At 42.1% G+C, this 16,074-nt stretch overlaps 1 pseudogene; it reads right to left on the bottom strand.

Annotated features, from left to right (window-relative positions):
• Positions 1-1,949: 1,949 nt before the first annotated feature.
• Positions 1,950-15,109, bottom strand: LOC123596398 (annotated as a pseudogene).
• Between the last annotated feature and the right edge of the window lie 965 nt (positions 15,110-16,074).

Below are 16,074 nucleotides of genomic sequence, written 5' to 3'. Positions count from 1 at the left end.
TTGGCATACTTGGTGAAGATCAGTTGACCCATACGTGCATGGACTTATTTCAGGGTTATCTATTCTGTTCTATTGATGTATATATATTTGTCTTTTTGCTGGTACCATACTGTCTTAATCTCTGTAGCTTTGTGATATATTTTGAAACCAGGAAGTGTGATGCATCTAGCTTTATTCTTCTTTTTCAAGATTATTTTGGCCATATGGGGTTCATGGGGTTCTTTACCACCACTTTACAAATAAGGAGTATGAAGTGCAGGAGGTAAAGTGGCTTTCTCAAGGGTGCAGAACTAGCAAATAGCAATATTTAGATTCAGACCCAGGGAGTCTGATTTCGAAATTTATACTCAACTATTATACTCTATTGCCTGTCAAGTCTTTCCATCCCTTCATCTCTTCATCTCTGTGCTCCATCCCAATATATATATTTTTCTTAATTGACTTCTTTATAGAAAAAGCAAACTGTAAAATCTCACCAACTGCAGAATCATCTTGCAAACAGTCACATCTTCTAGAAAGCAGTTGCGTCATGAGGCTTACTCTTGGCCCTTTGTAAGAAGCTAATTAGAAATGTCAGTGTCTCTTGGGTATGTACAGGTATATAGAGCTGTGAGCAAATAAGAGAGTGAAACTATGAATATATAAAACAAAGTCAGAGAGTGATTGTGTACATTATAAAAGGATTCTTTAATTTAGAAAAGAAACCGGTATTGAATGCCTATAAATAGCATCTTCCTAACGCAAATGAGTGCTTGTTTGTTTGACTAAATGGTTGGGGTCAGAAAAGCCTCAAACTAAAATGGCATTAGGTCCATGGGATCCTTTGAAGATCAGTCAAAAATGGTGGTAACTTATTGTTAAAATGATTATATAATTGGTAAGAAAAGAAAGTTTATTTATTCCCTCCTCTCAAATCATCGCAAAATGACACTTTGGAACACATATCTTTGACACGACGCTAAGCGTACTCGTACACGCAGTTGCCGAATGAAACAGTCTGGCATCGCAACTCACACAGAATTAAAACCGGAAGAGAGTGTAGCTGTCAGCTTTTTCATCGGCTCACGAGGGAAAGCAAGTCTGTTTACAGACAGGCAGCCAGACCCATAACTTCTTATTGACAAACAGCACACACCCAGTCTTTTTATGTATGTGGTTTGTTAAAAAATAACTTATTTTCTCTCACAATGAAGATTTAAGGGCTTTGGAAAGCACTAAGCCTTGGTGATTGTAAGCAGCTGCTTACAAAACACTGGCTTTCCAAATGCTAATTAGATTTGACCATAAAAACCACTGCTATTTGAGGAGAAAGTGTTGCAGTAAACATAACCTGAAATTTTGTTATTTCACAGGAAAATCTTAGTATTCAAAACACTCAAAAGGACATCTGCAAAGACTTCGGAGGTTATATGCTTTTTGCAACTTTTTTTGATTTTATGGCTAAATACACCATTCTGGTAGATTTCTTTTAACTGTAAAGACAAAATTCAATTTCTCCATCATGAGAAAATCCCATACGGCGGCAGGGAACTCGATTTGTGTCAATCTGGACAGACTTAGAACAAGAGACAATTCATTTCTGACACCAGAGGGCACCAAAGCTCAAGTTGCTAGGAAAACTGCAAGGCCAGCGTCTGAGTCAGGAACCCCTGCAAGGTCATTCTTGTGGCCTTCAGATGAGACCTTCCCTAATGATTTCAGAGGACCAAGAATGTCTCCTAAAAGGAATAACTCTCCAACTTGTTTTTTTCTTTTTTTTTTAGCTCAGTCTACTATTTAACGCTTCCCTGGCCAGGGAATTCTCAGTACCATTTGTTCATCCAGCTCGTAGATACTTATCCAGCACCTAGTGCACCGGGCCCTGGGGAAGCAGTGGCGGACAAGAAAGCCAAAGTCCCTGCCCTCATAAACTTGCAGTCCACGGGGGAAGACTGGCTTCAAACAAACCCTCACAACAGAGTGTGCTCTGCGTTATGAGAAGGGCAGACGGGGGCCATGGGAGGCGTGAGCAGGGGCCTAACCTCTACTGAGAGGTCATAGACACGTACTGGTTTTCCGATCACAACTGCATTGGTTAACACAGCAAAAAGTTATTGTCTCACAGTTCTGGAAGCCAGAAGTTGAAACCAGGTGTTGGGTGGGCCATTCTTCTTTCCAAGGGACTGGGGAAGAATCCGTTCCTTATCTCTCCCTCATCCGGTAACTGCCGGCACTCCTTGATTTGTGGCTGCATTACCCCAGGCTCTGCCTCTGTGTGTCTTCTTCCTCGTGTGTCTACATTATAAGGATACGATTGATTGCATTTGGGGAATGTTATGGATTGAATTGTGTGTCTCCTGCCCTCCCCCTGCACGAATCCCTGTTGAAACCCTAACCCCTAATGTGACCATATTTAGAGATAGAGCTTTGAAGATGATTAAGATTAAACGACGTTTAAGGGTAGTTCCCAGTTCCAAAAGAACTGGTGTTTTTATTTATCTATCATTTTTTAAATGTTTACTTATTTTTGAGAGAGTGAGAGATGAGTGGGGGAGGGGCAGAGAGAGAGGGAGACACAGAAGCCAAAGCAGGCTCCAGGGTCTGGGCTGTCAGCACAGAGCCCAACACGGGACTCGAACCCACAGACAGCAAGATCATGACCTGATCTGAAGTCAGCTTAACCAACTGACTTCAGCTGAAGTCAGACGCTTAACCAACTGAGCCACCCAGGTGCCCCAAGAACTGGTGTTTGTAAAAGAAGGTGAAAAGATACCAGAGCCTCTCCCTCCCTCTCTCTCTCTCTCTGTAAGGAAAGACCTTGTGAGGACACAGCAAGAAAGCGGCCACCTGCAAGCCAGGAAGAGAGGGCTTGTTAGAAACCAACCCGCCAGCACCTTGATCTTCGGACTTCCAGCTGCCAGAACTGTGAGAAAATAAATTTCTGTTATTTAAACCACCCATCTGTGGAATTTTGTTATGGCGGCCCGAGCAGGTTAATGCAAGGCCCACCTGGATAATGCAAAATAAGAGAAAGAGGCCAGCTGGAGTGGGATGAGTCAGGGGGTGGATGGAGAAAATAGGTCTTTCATGGAGAGGAAGGAGACAGGTTAGAAGTGGGGACTGAGGGAGATTTTGATTTCATTTTTTAAGATGAGAGAAAAGGAACATGTTTAAATGTTAATGTAAAGAGTCCACAGAAAGGGAAAGACTGAAGATAAAAAGAAGAGCTAATCCATCCCCAAGAAGTGGTTGATGAGGGCTCCAGAGCTCAGGAGGATTGGATAGTTGAAGGTGACCTTGAGTATTGTAACCAGAGGGAAGGGGGAAGGGGGAAGAAGGTGCGTGTGAAAAGTTCACCAACTTTTCAAATGTTATAGATGTCTTTTTCCGGCAGCATCTATTTTCTCCTGGGTAAACAGGTTGAGGGATCTGCAGAGGATACAGGTGGGGGTTTGAAGCAGTCACCCTGGAGATCGGGAGTAAGTTGACTCAAGAAACAAGGTGGGGCTGTTGATGTCAAAGAGATGTTATCTTGGAAGTATTTGAGCAGGGTAGCTGGAAAGGTAACAAGTTACTGTTCTATGTATTTTTTCAGAGGAAGACTGGGCTAGTGTGTCCATGAAGTGAGGAAGTCTGGTCATCAACGTGGATCTTGAGGTTACCTAAGATACTGACAGCTCTTGGGGTGGAGAGAAAGAACTCAAATCAGGTGCAAAGATCTTTACTGGAAGACAGAAGCCTGTGTGGCTTAAAGGCAAATGGAAGAGTCTTGGTTCCAGGAGGCTATGGTGTTCCTCTGGCTGATGGCTCCAGTCTAAAGATGTATTTTGTCAAATTGTGATAAAACCAAATTAAAGTGTCTTAGCTAGAAGATTACCAAAAGTTACCTACGAACTTATCCAGTCAATGGTGCAATCAGTGAATGAAGCAGAAAAAAAAAATCTGCAGGACAGTTAATGGTTGTTTTCGTAAAGACATTTTCTTTTTTTTTTTTTTTTTTTTTTAAATTTTTTTTTTCAACGTTTATCTATTTTTGGGACAGAGAGAGACAGAGCATGAACGGGGGAGGGGCAGAGAGAGAGGGAGACACAGAATCGGAAACAGGCTCCAGGCTCTGAGCCATCAGCCCAGAGCCTGAGGCGGGGCTCGAACTCCCGGACCGTGAGATCGTGACCTGGCTGAAGTCGGACGCTTAACCGACTGCGCCACCCAGGCGCCCCCGTAAAGACATTTTCTTAATAAGTGTCAATGACTTCAGTTCAAAACCAGTTTTTTACATTATAAACTCCTTTATATTACCAGTTTCTTTTATTCTACGTGTGTTTAATCCAGAGTTGGCTAAATCTCTACTTTAAATGCCACCGTTAAGCCTCATTATTCATTTCTGTCTTAGTGGGGACGGAACACAGCTGACCGCTGTACTCATCATGGCTTTAATATCCTTATTGAAGACAGCTATTAATTTCACACACCCTACCTTTTTCCCCCCAAGCCAAATCCTGCTTCTGTTATCCCGTTCACAGTGGATACTCCTTAATAATTTTAATGTAAGCCTTACAATCCCCCTTTTAAAAAGCAACAGCTTTGGGGCGCCTAGGTGGCTGAGTCGGTCAGGCATCCGACTTCTGCTTGGGTCATGATCTCGTGGTTTGTGTGATCGAGCCCCATGTTGGGCTCTGTGCTGACAGCTCAGGGCCTGCAGCCTGCTTTGGATTCTGTGTCTCCCTCCCGCTCTGCCCCAACCCTGCTCATGCTCTGTCCCTCTCTCTCTCTCTCAAAAATAATAAATAAAACTTAAGGAAAATTTAAACAGCAACAGCTTTGATAGAACCACGTATCTATTAAGAGTGTCTAAAGTCACGTCAGCGCTTGAACACTGTTGATATCATGTCTAGAAAAATTTCTATTGTAACAAGGAATTTATATTCTCTTGCAGATACACTTTTTGGTATCCGTGGCAAGCCTGGGCCTCTCTTTCTCTGATCTTTAGCAGAATAAAATTAGTCCAGGATGAGTTTATTTTTACGAATATCTCTATTGGCTGGTGCCTTGCATCAGCTGCAGCCACTATATGTGCCAGGCTCTGGGCTAAATGTATTATATACACTTAATTTAAACATCCCCAAACCTCCAGAAGGTAGGTGCTTCTATTATCTTCATTTTATGGGTAAGGACACGAGCCCAGAGTACATGCCTGATTAGTATAATCAAATGAAAAGCAGAACTTGATTCAAAGTTAGATCAGTCTAAGTCCAAAATCCTTGCTTCTAATGAACGGTTTACTACTGTGATAAGAATGCAGGGCTAATATGTGTGTGTGTGTGTGTGTGTGTGAGAGAGAGAGAGAGAGAGAGAGAGGGAAAGAGAAAGAAAGAAAGAAAGAAAGAAAGAAAGAAAGAAAGAAAGAAAGAAAAAAAGAAAGGAGTTTTTGGTGAGCCTTTGGGAAGGCAGGGACAAGCATAGAGAGTTGTGAATAATTTGGGAATAAGTGAGACAGAGAAGCACTACAACTAAGAAAAAAAATAAAGAAGCACAGATATTATATATATATATATGTATGTATATATATATATATACATATATATGTGTGTGTGTGTATATATATATATATATATTAATTAGGTGTGAGAAACTTTTGTCCTTACAAGAATATGCTGTTACACTTAAAAATTTTTTTATTTACACTTAAAAAATATTTTAAATTTATTTTGAGAGAGACAGAGACAGTGTGAGCAGGGGAGGGGTAAAGAAAGAGGGAGAGAGATCAAGAATCCCAAGCAGGCTCTGCACTGGGGCTTGAACTCATGAAACTGTAAGATCATGACCTGAGCCCAAACTGAGAATTGGACACTTAACCAACTGAGCCACCCAGGTGTCCCATATCCTTTTTTACTCCAGGAGAATCTATAGGGATTTGAGATTTGGGACTGCCTAGAATAAATTTTTTAAACAGTATTCTAATTTTGTCTGTAATTGTCTCTTTTTCATGAGTGAATGGACTATAATTTGAAGCCCTGCCTTCCTTTAGCTTGGGAACAAAAAAGTGACTGTAAGTAAGCCAATCAGATGTTCATCTTACTTTGGAATTTGACTCTTAGATTTGCCATCCTATCCTAGTGGTAAGTCCTCACCAGAATTTTCCTGCTACATGGTTGCTGTTAGCCTTTGAGTTTAAATTTGGACTCAGTTATATTCCATTGATCTATTTGTCTTCCTTCTGCCAGAACCATAGTCTTGATTATTGTTGCTTTATAATAAGTTTTTAAATTGACAAGTATGAGTCCTCTAACTTCGTCCTTATTTTTCAAGATTACTTTGGTTATTCTGGGTCCCTTGCATTTCCATGAATTTTGGGATCAGTTTGTCCATTCAATTCAGAAAAAAAAAGCAACTGAGATTAAAAAAAAATTTTTTAAGTTTATTTTCTTTGAGAGAAAGCAAGTGTCAGTGGGGGAGGGGCAGAAAGAGAGTGAGAGCATCAGGAGGCTCTGTGCCTTGTAAGCATGGAGTCCCATGTGGGACTTGATCTCATGAACTGCAAGATTATGACCTGAGCTAAAATCAAGAGTCCGTGGTTTAACCAACTGAGCCACTCAGGTGCCCCAGGCAACTGAGATTTTGATAGGGATTGAATTGAGTCTGTACATCATTTAGGGGAGTGTTATTATATTAACAACATTATCTTCAAATCCATGAACTCAGGAAGTTTTTCCACTCATCTAGGTGTTCTTTAATTTTTTTCAATGATGCTTTATAGTTTTCAATGTACATGTGTTGCATTTCTTTTGTTACACTTAATCCTCAATATTTAGTCTTTTGACATGATTGTAAATGGAATTGTTTCCTTAATTTCAATTTTGGGTTGTTCTTTGTTAGTATACAGAAATACAATTGATTTTTGTATATTGACATTGTTTCTTGCAACTTTGCCAAACTCACTTTTTAGCTCTAATAGTTTTTTTTGGGGGGTGGGTTTTTTAGGATTTACTGTATACAAGAAAAGATTATGTCACCCGCAAACAGAGATAGTTTTGTTTCTTCTTTTCCAATTTTTATTTCACTTTCTTGGCTCATCGCCCTGGCTAGAACCTACAGTACAATGTTGGAAAGAAGGGGCGAGAACAGACATCCTTGTCTTCTTCCTTATCTTGGAGGGAAAGCATTAAGCTTTTTACCCCTAAGTATGATGTTAGCTGTGGGGTTTTCATAGATGCCTTTTATTAGGCCAAGGAAGTTCCCTTCTATTTCTAGTTTGTTGAGTATTTTTACCATGAAAGGAAGCTAGCATCGAATACATGAGAAAGACCTGTGTTCCATCTATCCTTTCCCCTGTATGTGGACCAGATCCACTCTTGTTAGAGCAGAGTGAAGGAAAAGCATACAGATAGGGATCCTGTTGCTAGGGCTTTGATATACATCATAGGATGTTGTATCCATTAGGGTTATCTTTGAATGTAAAAGAATACTGACTGCAGTGGCTAAGCCATATAGTGGCTCATTTTTCTGATGTAACAGTTGTGAGGTGGTCAGTCAGGGGATAGCTGCTCATGGATGTTGCCAAGGACCCAGGACACTTCTAGATTCCTACTCCATCATCATTAGATTTGATGCTTATCTTTTGGATGGCCTCCATGACCACAACTGTGTTCCATGAAGAAAATAGAGGAAAGGGGAGAAGGGCAGCAGGGATGAATTAGGTGAGCCTGTGGTTGTTTTTATTTTAAACTTATAAAAACTTTTTTTTTTTTAACTATGAAAGTAGAATATCTAGAAACGCTATTCAGTGAATTTCTGCTTTAATTTCATGGATCAAAATGAATCACAAGGTCATCTCTAGTTGCAAGAGAGCAATAAATATTTTTAATGACGCACATGGCTACCTGTTTAAAAATTGAGGTTCCATTGGCTAGGAAGAAGCAGAGAATGGATATTGCGCAAGGTACTAGCTTATAAGTAGAATTGCTGGGAGTTAAACACAGGTGGTTTGATTCCAAAGCCCATACGTTACATGATGGATTATGATAATCAATAGATGCATTTTTCCCTTTAATTTATTTACCAAATCAATCAATCATTAGGTATGTATTTATTGGGCTTAATATTCATCACTAAGCAAAAAAGATAAACTGTGCTATTAGAGGTTTACTTTACAGTGGGGAATGGAGTTGGGGCCAAGATAATAAAACAGCCAACAATTAACATATTAAATAAGTCAATCATAAACTATGTTGGAAGTTGTTAAGTATAACACAGAAAATGTCACAGAGCAAGGGTAATGTGGACTGGAAGACTGGAGGTGGGTGTATGTGGATAGGCTTCATTGACACTTGATCTTAGCCAAAAAGGCTGAGAAGTGATTAGGCTTCATTGAGAGGGTGGTGTTTGAATACAGATTGAAGGAGGAAAGGGAGTTCTTTGGAATCCTATGTAATTCTCCTTTCTCTATATTTGTAAATATTTCTCAGTGAAATTTAAACCAGTCTAATATCTGCCACATCCTATCTATAGGGTGATATTGCATTTATAGCACCATCGGTAGCCTCCTTGGAATGTTCATTAAGCAGAGGACTCAAACTTAGACGTCAAGTTACTGGAAACCATAACTAATAATATACAGCTTGGCTTCAATTATTTGAACATTAGATGAAAACAGGTATGGGCGGGGGAGGAGTCAAGATGGCAGAGAAGTAGGGGGACTGGAATTTCCCTGGTTCCCTGTGTTCCCTCAAACACAGCAGTATTGGGGTCAGAACACTTGGTATACCAGGAATACATGCTACAGAGTGACAGAAAAATCACCCCGGGTGGAAAGAGACAGACTGGCAGGACAGAGGTGCATGTATGTGAATTGGGAGAGATAAAATAGGCAGCATAGGCACAGAGGTGGTGGTGGTGGGGGAACCTCTTCAATGGAGAAACAAAAGGAAGGGAAAGAGAGGCTGTGGAAGTATTGATTTGTAATTGGACAAGAGAAAAACCTCTCTGGACCATGGCCAGGGAATGGGAAATACAGAGAGAGCCAGTTTCTACTTTGCCAACAGCCTTAGGAGCTAAAGATCAGAGTTATCACAGTTGCATGACCTTCTCTGGACCAGAGCCCTCGGTGTGCATGCCCCCAGTGGGGAGGGCAGCTAGTCCTGGGCTATGGTAGAGATCTTGGGGGCACACTGGGAGACAGCAGTCCTCTCCCTCCAGTACTGTGGGAAGAGGGTTTATTGCCCCCCACCCAAGGACAAAAGATCCTGAAGGTGCCAGCCAAAGGACCTTTGTCAGCTGGGAGGAGTGGCACCATTCCAGAACTGGGTTCACCCCGTGCAGGATACTTTAAGACATTGGGTTTTGAATCCCAGCTGAGGAACTAGGAGATGCAAGAGACTGTGGAACAGGGCAAGCCGGCTGCCCTTGCTACCTGTGAGAAGGGCCTGGACAGTGTGGTTTGGGACACACAGTCCAGGGAGGAGAGATTGGGCTGTCGCCAGTTTTCTCCCCATTACAAACACAGTGGGCTGCAGGGAACAGGACAGCGGGACCCCAGTGGAGGTGTTTATATATAAACAATATATCTGGACAAGAATTTAGAATTACAGTCATAAGACTAATAGCTGGACTTGAAGAAAGCATAGAAGACTACAGAAGATATTGCCGCAGAGATCAAAGACCTAAGAAATAGTCACCATGAATTAAGAAATGCTGTCAATGAGATGCAAAATAAACTAGATACAGTGACAGCAAGGATGGGAGAAGCAGAGGAGAGAATAGGTGAAATAGAAGATAGAATTATGGAAAATGATGAAGCTGAGAAAAAGAGGGACAGGAAATTACTAGACCATGAGGGGCAAATTAGAGACCTAAGTGATTCAATGAAATGAAATAATATCCATATCATAGGAGTTCCAGAAGAAGAAGAAGAAGAGAGACATAAGGGGGCATAAGGTTTATTTGAACAAATTAGAGCTGAGAACTTCCCTAATCTGGGGAAGGAAACAAACATCCAAGTCCAGGAGGCACAGAGAACTCCCTTCAGCATCAACAAAAACAAGTCAACATCACAACATATCATAGTAAAGCTGGAAAAATACAAAGATAAAGAGAGAACTCTTTATCTGGGAATAAATGGGTCTTAACCTACCAGGTAGACACATAAGGGTAGTAGCAGACCAATCCACTGAAACTTGGCAAGCCAGAAGGGAGTGGCAGGAAATCTTCAATGTGCTGACTAGGAGAAATATGCAGCCAAGAATCCTTTATCCGGCAAGACTGTCATTCAGAATAGAAGGAGAGAAAGGCTTTCCCAAACAAAAACTAAAGGAGTTTGTGACCACTAAACCAGCCATGCAGGAGATCCTAAGGGGGACTCTGTGAGTGGAAAGCAGCAAAGACTACAAAGGACCAGAGATATCACCACAAGCACTAAACCTACAAATAACACAATGACACTAAATCCCTATCTTTCAATAATCACTCTGAATGTAAATGGACTAAATGGCCCAATCAAAAGACATAGGGTATCAGAATGGATTAAAAAAAACACAATCCATCTATATGCTGCCTACAAGAGACTCATTTTAGACCTGAGGACACCTGCAAATTGAAAGTGAGGGGATGGAGAACCATCTATCATGCTCCTGGATGTCAAAAGAAAGCTGGAGTAGCCATACTTTTATCAGACAAACTAGGTTTTGAAACAAAGACTGTAACAAGAGATGAAGAAGGGCATTATATCATAATCAAGGGGTCTATCCATCAAGAAGAGCTAACAGTTGGAAATGTTTATGCCCCCAATGTAAAGCACCCACATATATAAACCAACTAATCACAAACCTAAATAAATGTATTGATAGATGGGGGCGCCTGGGTGGCGCAGTCGGTTAAGCGTCCGACTTCAGCCAGGTCACGATCTTGCGGTCTGTGAGTTCGAGCCCCGCATCAGGCTCTGGGCTGATGGCTCAGAGCCTGGGGCCTGTTTCCGATTCTGTGTCTCCCTCTCTCTCTGCCCCTCCCCTGTTCATGCTCTGTCTCTCTCTGTCCCAAAAATAAATAAACGTTGGAAAAAAAATTAAAAAAAAAATGTATTGATAGATGAAAACAGATTATCCTCCCCCCATATCTGATCTACATACAGGTGTTGACTCAAGCCAAAGGATGTCTATAAAACTCACGGGCAAGATCAACGTCAAATGTGGCCTACAGAACCAGAAGAGAAACTACTGAAAAATAAAACCACTCATCTTATTCTCTGGCCTTGGCTGTCATGCAAAAATCTTCCAGTGAAATTAGTGTGATAAGACATGAGAAGTATTGGGGTTTTTGTGTGTTTTGTTTTCACTTTAGATGCTTGGTGTCTTGGCATAAAATATGTATTGAGCTGCTTTTGAGAAATATATTGATACGTCAATTGTTACCAAACCTCCTCCACACCAAAAACAACTAAACTGGCATTGACATGAATGTCTGGGCTGAGTGTCCAGTTTGTTTCAATCCTTGACTGGATATAAGTAAGCTCCATGAGGCCAGGGGATGTGTCTGTCTTGGTGACGCCCAATACTCATTTGTTGAATTAAAGGAGAGAAAAAGAAAAAAAAAGTGAAAAGAAAGAAAGGAATTTAAAAATAAAGGAAGAAAGAAAAGAAAGAATGAATTCTCTTTTTTTGGCTGCCTGAGATATACTGAATGGTATTTGATATACTGCAGGGACAAAATGTTTAACTTCCATCCTGCATGTGTATTAATTGTTTTTTGACTATGACAATTGTGCTTGACAAGAGTGACACCGACTTACTCTTTCTTAAAAAACTGAAGTATAATTGAGATACAGCACTGTATTAGTTTCGGGTGTATAACATAACACTTTGACAGTTGTCTCCATTGTGAAACAATCACCATATCAAGTATATTTACCCTCTGTCTCCATACCAAGTTGCCATATTTTTTCTCACGATGCGAACACTTAAAACTTATTTTCTTAGCAACTTTCAAATTTGCAACACAATATTATTGACCACAGTCCCCCATGCTGTACATTCCATATTTATTGTATAACTGGAAGTTTGTACCTCTTAACCTTCTTCACTCATTTTACCTACCCACCAATCCCCCTCCCCTCTGGCAACCACTGATGTGTTCTCTGTCTATAAGTTTTGTTTTGTTCAGTTATTGTTTTGTTTTGTTTTTCAGGTTCCAGATATAAATGACATCATATGGTATTTGTCTTTCTCTGACATATTTCACTTAGCCTAACGCTTTGAAGTCTGTGTGATGGCAAATGGCAAGATTTCATTCTTTTTTATAATTGAGTAGTATTCCATTGTGTATGTGTGTGTGTGTGTGTTGTTATGAAATGAAGGGAAAAGCTTTCATGTTTATGCTATTAAATATGATGCTAGCTCTGAACTTGTCATGTATGGCTTTTATTTATTTATTTTATTTTATTTAAAAAAATTTTTAATGTTTATTTATCTTTGAGAGAGAGAGACACAGAGCATGAGTGGGAGAGGGGCAGAGAGGGAGACACAGAATCTGAAGAAGGCTCTAGGCTCCGAGCTGTCAGCAGAGAGCACTACGTGGGGCTCCAACCCACCAACTGTGAGATCATGACCTGAGCCGAAGTCGGAGGCTCAACAGACTGAACCACCCAGGTGCTTTTATTATGTTGAGGTATGTTGCTCATAGGTTGAGGGGTTTGTTTTGCTTTGTTTTGTTTGTTTTTTGTTTGTTTGTTTGTTTTGTTTTTTTGAAGTAGGCTTCATGCGCAGCGCAGAGTTCAACTTGGAGCTTGAACTCGGGACTGTGAGATCAAGACCTGAGCTGAGATCAAGAGTCAGATGCTTAGCTGACTGAGCCACCCAGGCAAACCCCCCCCCTTTTTTTTATCCTTATACTAAGTTAATTTAATTTACTTTAATTTAAAAAGTTTTGAATGTTTATTTATTTTTGAGAGAGGGCAAGAGAGAGTGTGAGCAGAGGAAGGGCAGTGAGGGAGACAGAGGATTCAATGTGGGCTCTGTGTTGACAGCAGAGAACCTGATATGGGGCTCAAACCCACCAACTGTGAGATCATGACCTGAGCCAAAGTCAGATGCTTAACCGACTGAACCACCCAGGCACCCCTGGGTTAATTTTATTTAAAGAAATAATCTATGCCATACATCATTTTGGAAGTATGTGCCTAATGAAATAAAAATAGGGTATTATAACTCCAAAAATGTTGTGAATCTTGAAAGTGAATTGTCTTCCTGGTAAAGTGGATCAGAGCAATCAATGATGGGTAATCCTGCATCAAGTTTTTAAGCCATGATCTGGCACGTGCTAGAATGTTCACCACGACACTATGCATGTGGTCACACACCAGACCACCCAAATGCCCTGATCAGTAGAAGGGACATATAAATCCTACAGGTTTCTGCAACAGAATACTTACAACAATGAGAGCAAAAGTCAATAAACTATAATCCCACACAACATAGTTGGCTCTCACAAACATAGGGTTGAGTAACAAAAATGACATGAAAGGGTATGCAGTGTATGATTCTATTTTGTGTGCGAGTTCAGAAATAGGCAAAACGGACTGTAAGTTAGAAGTCAGTCAGCGTCACGGTTCTACCTTGAGGAGGCAGGGGCTGGGAGGGACAAGAAGGGCTTCTGAATGCCGATCATGTTCCATCTCAGGACCTGGCTGTGTATAAAGCTGACTGTTATGATTTGTGCATTTTCATGTACATATGTTACAGTTACATAAAATTTAAAAATGAACAAGCAAAAAACGGCAGTAGTCTAGTGTTAAATTAGGCCTCGGCTGAATGGACAGCTCTACTGCTGTGTATCCACTTCGTTGAGAGTTTCTATCATAAATGGATGTGGAATTTTGTCAGATGCCTTTTTGGCGCTTATCGATACGATCAAATGATTCTTACCCTTTATTTTTTTTAATGTGTTGTACTCTGTTGATTGACTTACCGATGTTGAACCATCCTTGTATCCCTGGAATAAAACCCACTTGATCAAGTTGTAGGATCCTTTATGTATCGTTGACTTCGGTTTGGTAGATTTTGTTGAGCATTTTTGAATCTTTTTTTTTTTTTCCCCCCCGGTGGGCCAAAACCCTCGCTTATTTCAGCATCAGAAACATCTTGGCCATCATAAAAATAAACTCTACTGAGGGTGATAGAAGTCTCTACAGCAAGGCTAAGAGCTTGGCTGCCAGGTGGCGAACATCGGGGGTGCATGGCTGGCACTGCCCTGGAGTAAGTGAAGAAGCAGCCGGCTGGTAGGGGGGCAGGTGCGGGCAGGGGCTTCGCTTCTGGGAGGGCACAGGTCATCAATGGCTGCTCCATCTCTGTGAGCCGCTCTCCACCGTCCACCACCATCTGTACCTGCTCCACCTCTGAGAAGCCCAGGTGGTCTACACTGGAGACGATGGAGATACTGAAGACCCCGCCCACCGCAGCTGTGTCCACACAGCCGGTGCCTTCTTTTCTGAAGCTGCAGCTGCTTGAGCACCTCCGGGAACTTCTCATGCTTGCCCAGGTGGGGCAGTTGGATGTGCACAATGGCCTGCAGCCCTGTGCCCGGATTGGACGGGCAGGCGAGGATGTAGTCCAGGTGAGAGTTCCACATGAATTCCTAATTCATAGACTTGAAGAGAGTTTCAGTCTGGGTGAGGCCATTGTGGAAGCGAGTGAACACCTCCTTCGTGTTGCCTCCCTTCTGCATGCAGAGGACCCGTGGGTGGCCTTCCTCGTTGATCCACACCAGGAACGTCTTACTGTCATTGTACTGGCTGCCGTGGGCGTCTGGCCGGTCACAGGCCGTGTCTGAGGCCAGCAGCAGGGGACACAGGCTTGTCGAACAGAAAGTGGTCATCAACGAGTTGCCACTGCTCCGCTTCTGTCATGTCCTTGAGCGCGCAGTACTTGATGGCCAGGTTGCTATGGAAGCTCTGTTGAACCTTGATGTGAAGCCACTGGGTGTGCTCTTGGTGCACAGCTACTCCTACAGCTCCAGGGGTCAGCACATTGGCCATGTAGTTGCTGAGGTTGGGGAATGGCATATTGTGGCTGTTGGAGAAAGGCATGGTGGTGGCAGGCAGTGGGTGGCAGGTGGGTGGCGGACAAGACAGGGGCACTCGGTCCATCTGCAGCTCCAAGCTCTGTGTGGGCTGTTTGCATCCGTGTTCTTGAGGGGTATTGATTCTTGCTTTCTTGCTTTTCTTTGTTGCTTGCTTTTCTCCCTCCCCTCCTGCTCCCCTCCCCCTGACTTTCCCTTTTCCCCTCTCCCTGCCTTTCTCCCTCCCCTCCCCTTGCCATTTCCCTTCTCCTCCCTCTCCCCTCCTTTTCCCTCCATTCCCCTTCCTGCCCCTTCCCTCTCCTTCTGTTCCCTCCCCTCCCCTCCAACCCTTTCCTTTCCTTACTCTCCCCCTCCCCCTCCCCTTCCCTTTATTTCCCTTCCCTGCCCTTTCTCCCTTTCTCCTTCTCCTTCTTTTATTTCTTTTTGTTTCTGTCCTTGTCTGGTTTTGGTTTCACAGTAATGCTGGCCTTGTAAAACGAGTTTGGAAGCATTCCCTTGTGTTCAATTCTTCTGGAAGAATTTGAGGAGGATAGGTATTGAATCTTCTTTGGACGTTTGGTAGAATTCACCAGTGAATCCATCTAGTCATGGACTTTTGTTTGTTGAGTGTTTTTTGATTAATGATTTAAATTTCTTACTAGTAGTCTATTCAGAGTTTCTATTTCTTCATGGTTCAGTTTTCAACGTTTTTATTTTTTTATTTTTGAGACAGAGAGAGACAGAGCATGAACGGGGGAGGGGCAGAGAGAGAGGGAGACACAGAATTGGAAACAGGCTCCAGGCTCTGAGCCATCAGCCCAGAGCCCGACGCGGGGCTCGAACTCACGGACCGCGAGATCGTGACCTGGCTGAAGTCGGACGCTTAACCGACTGCGCCACCCAGGTGCCCCCTTCATGGTTCAGTTTTAGAAGATTGCATGTTTCTAGGAGTTTATCTGTCTCTTCTAGGTTGTCCAATTTGTTGGCATATAACTGTCATAGTAGTCTCTTTTGATCCTTTGTATTTTTTTTTTTTTGAGAAGTTTAACTTCT

Source organism: Leopardus geoffroyi, chromosome B1, assembly GCF_018350155.1.
Source record: "Leopardus geoffroyi isolate Oge1 chromosome B1, O.geoffroyi_Oge1_pat1.0, whole genome shotgun sequence".
In the NCBI taxonomy this organism is placed as follows: domain Eukaryota; kingdom Metazoa; phylum Chordata; class Mammalia; order Carnivora; family Felidae; genus Leopardus; species Leopardus geoffroyi.
This window is presented reverse-complemented; position numbering and strand designations above follow the sequence as displayed.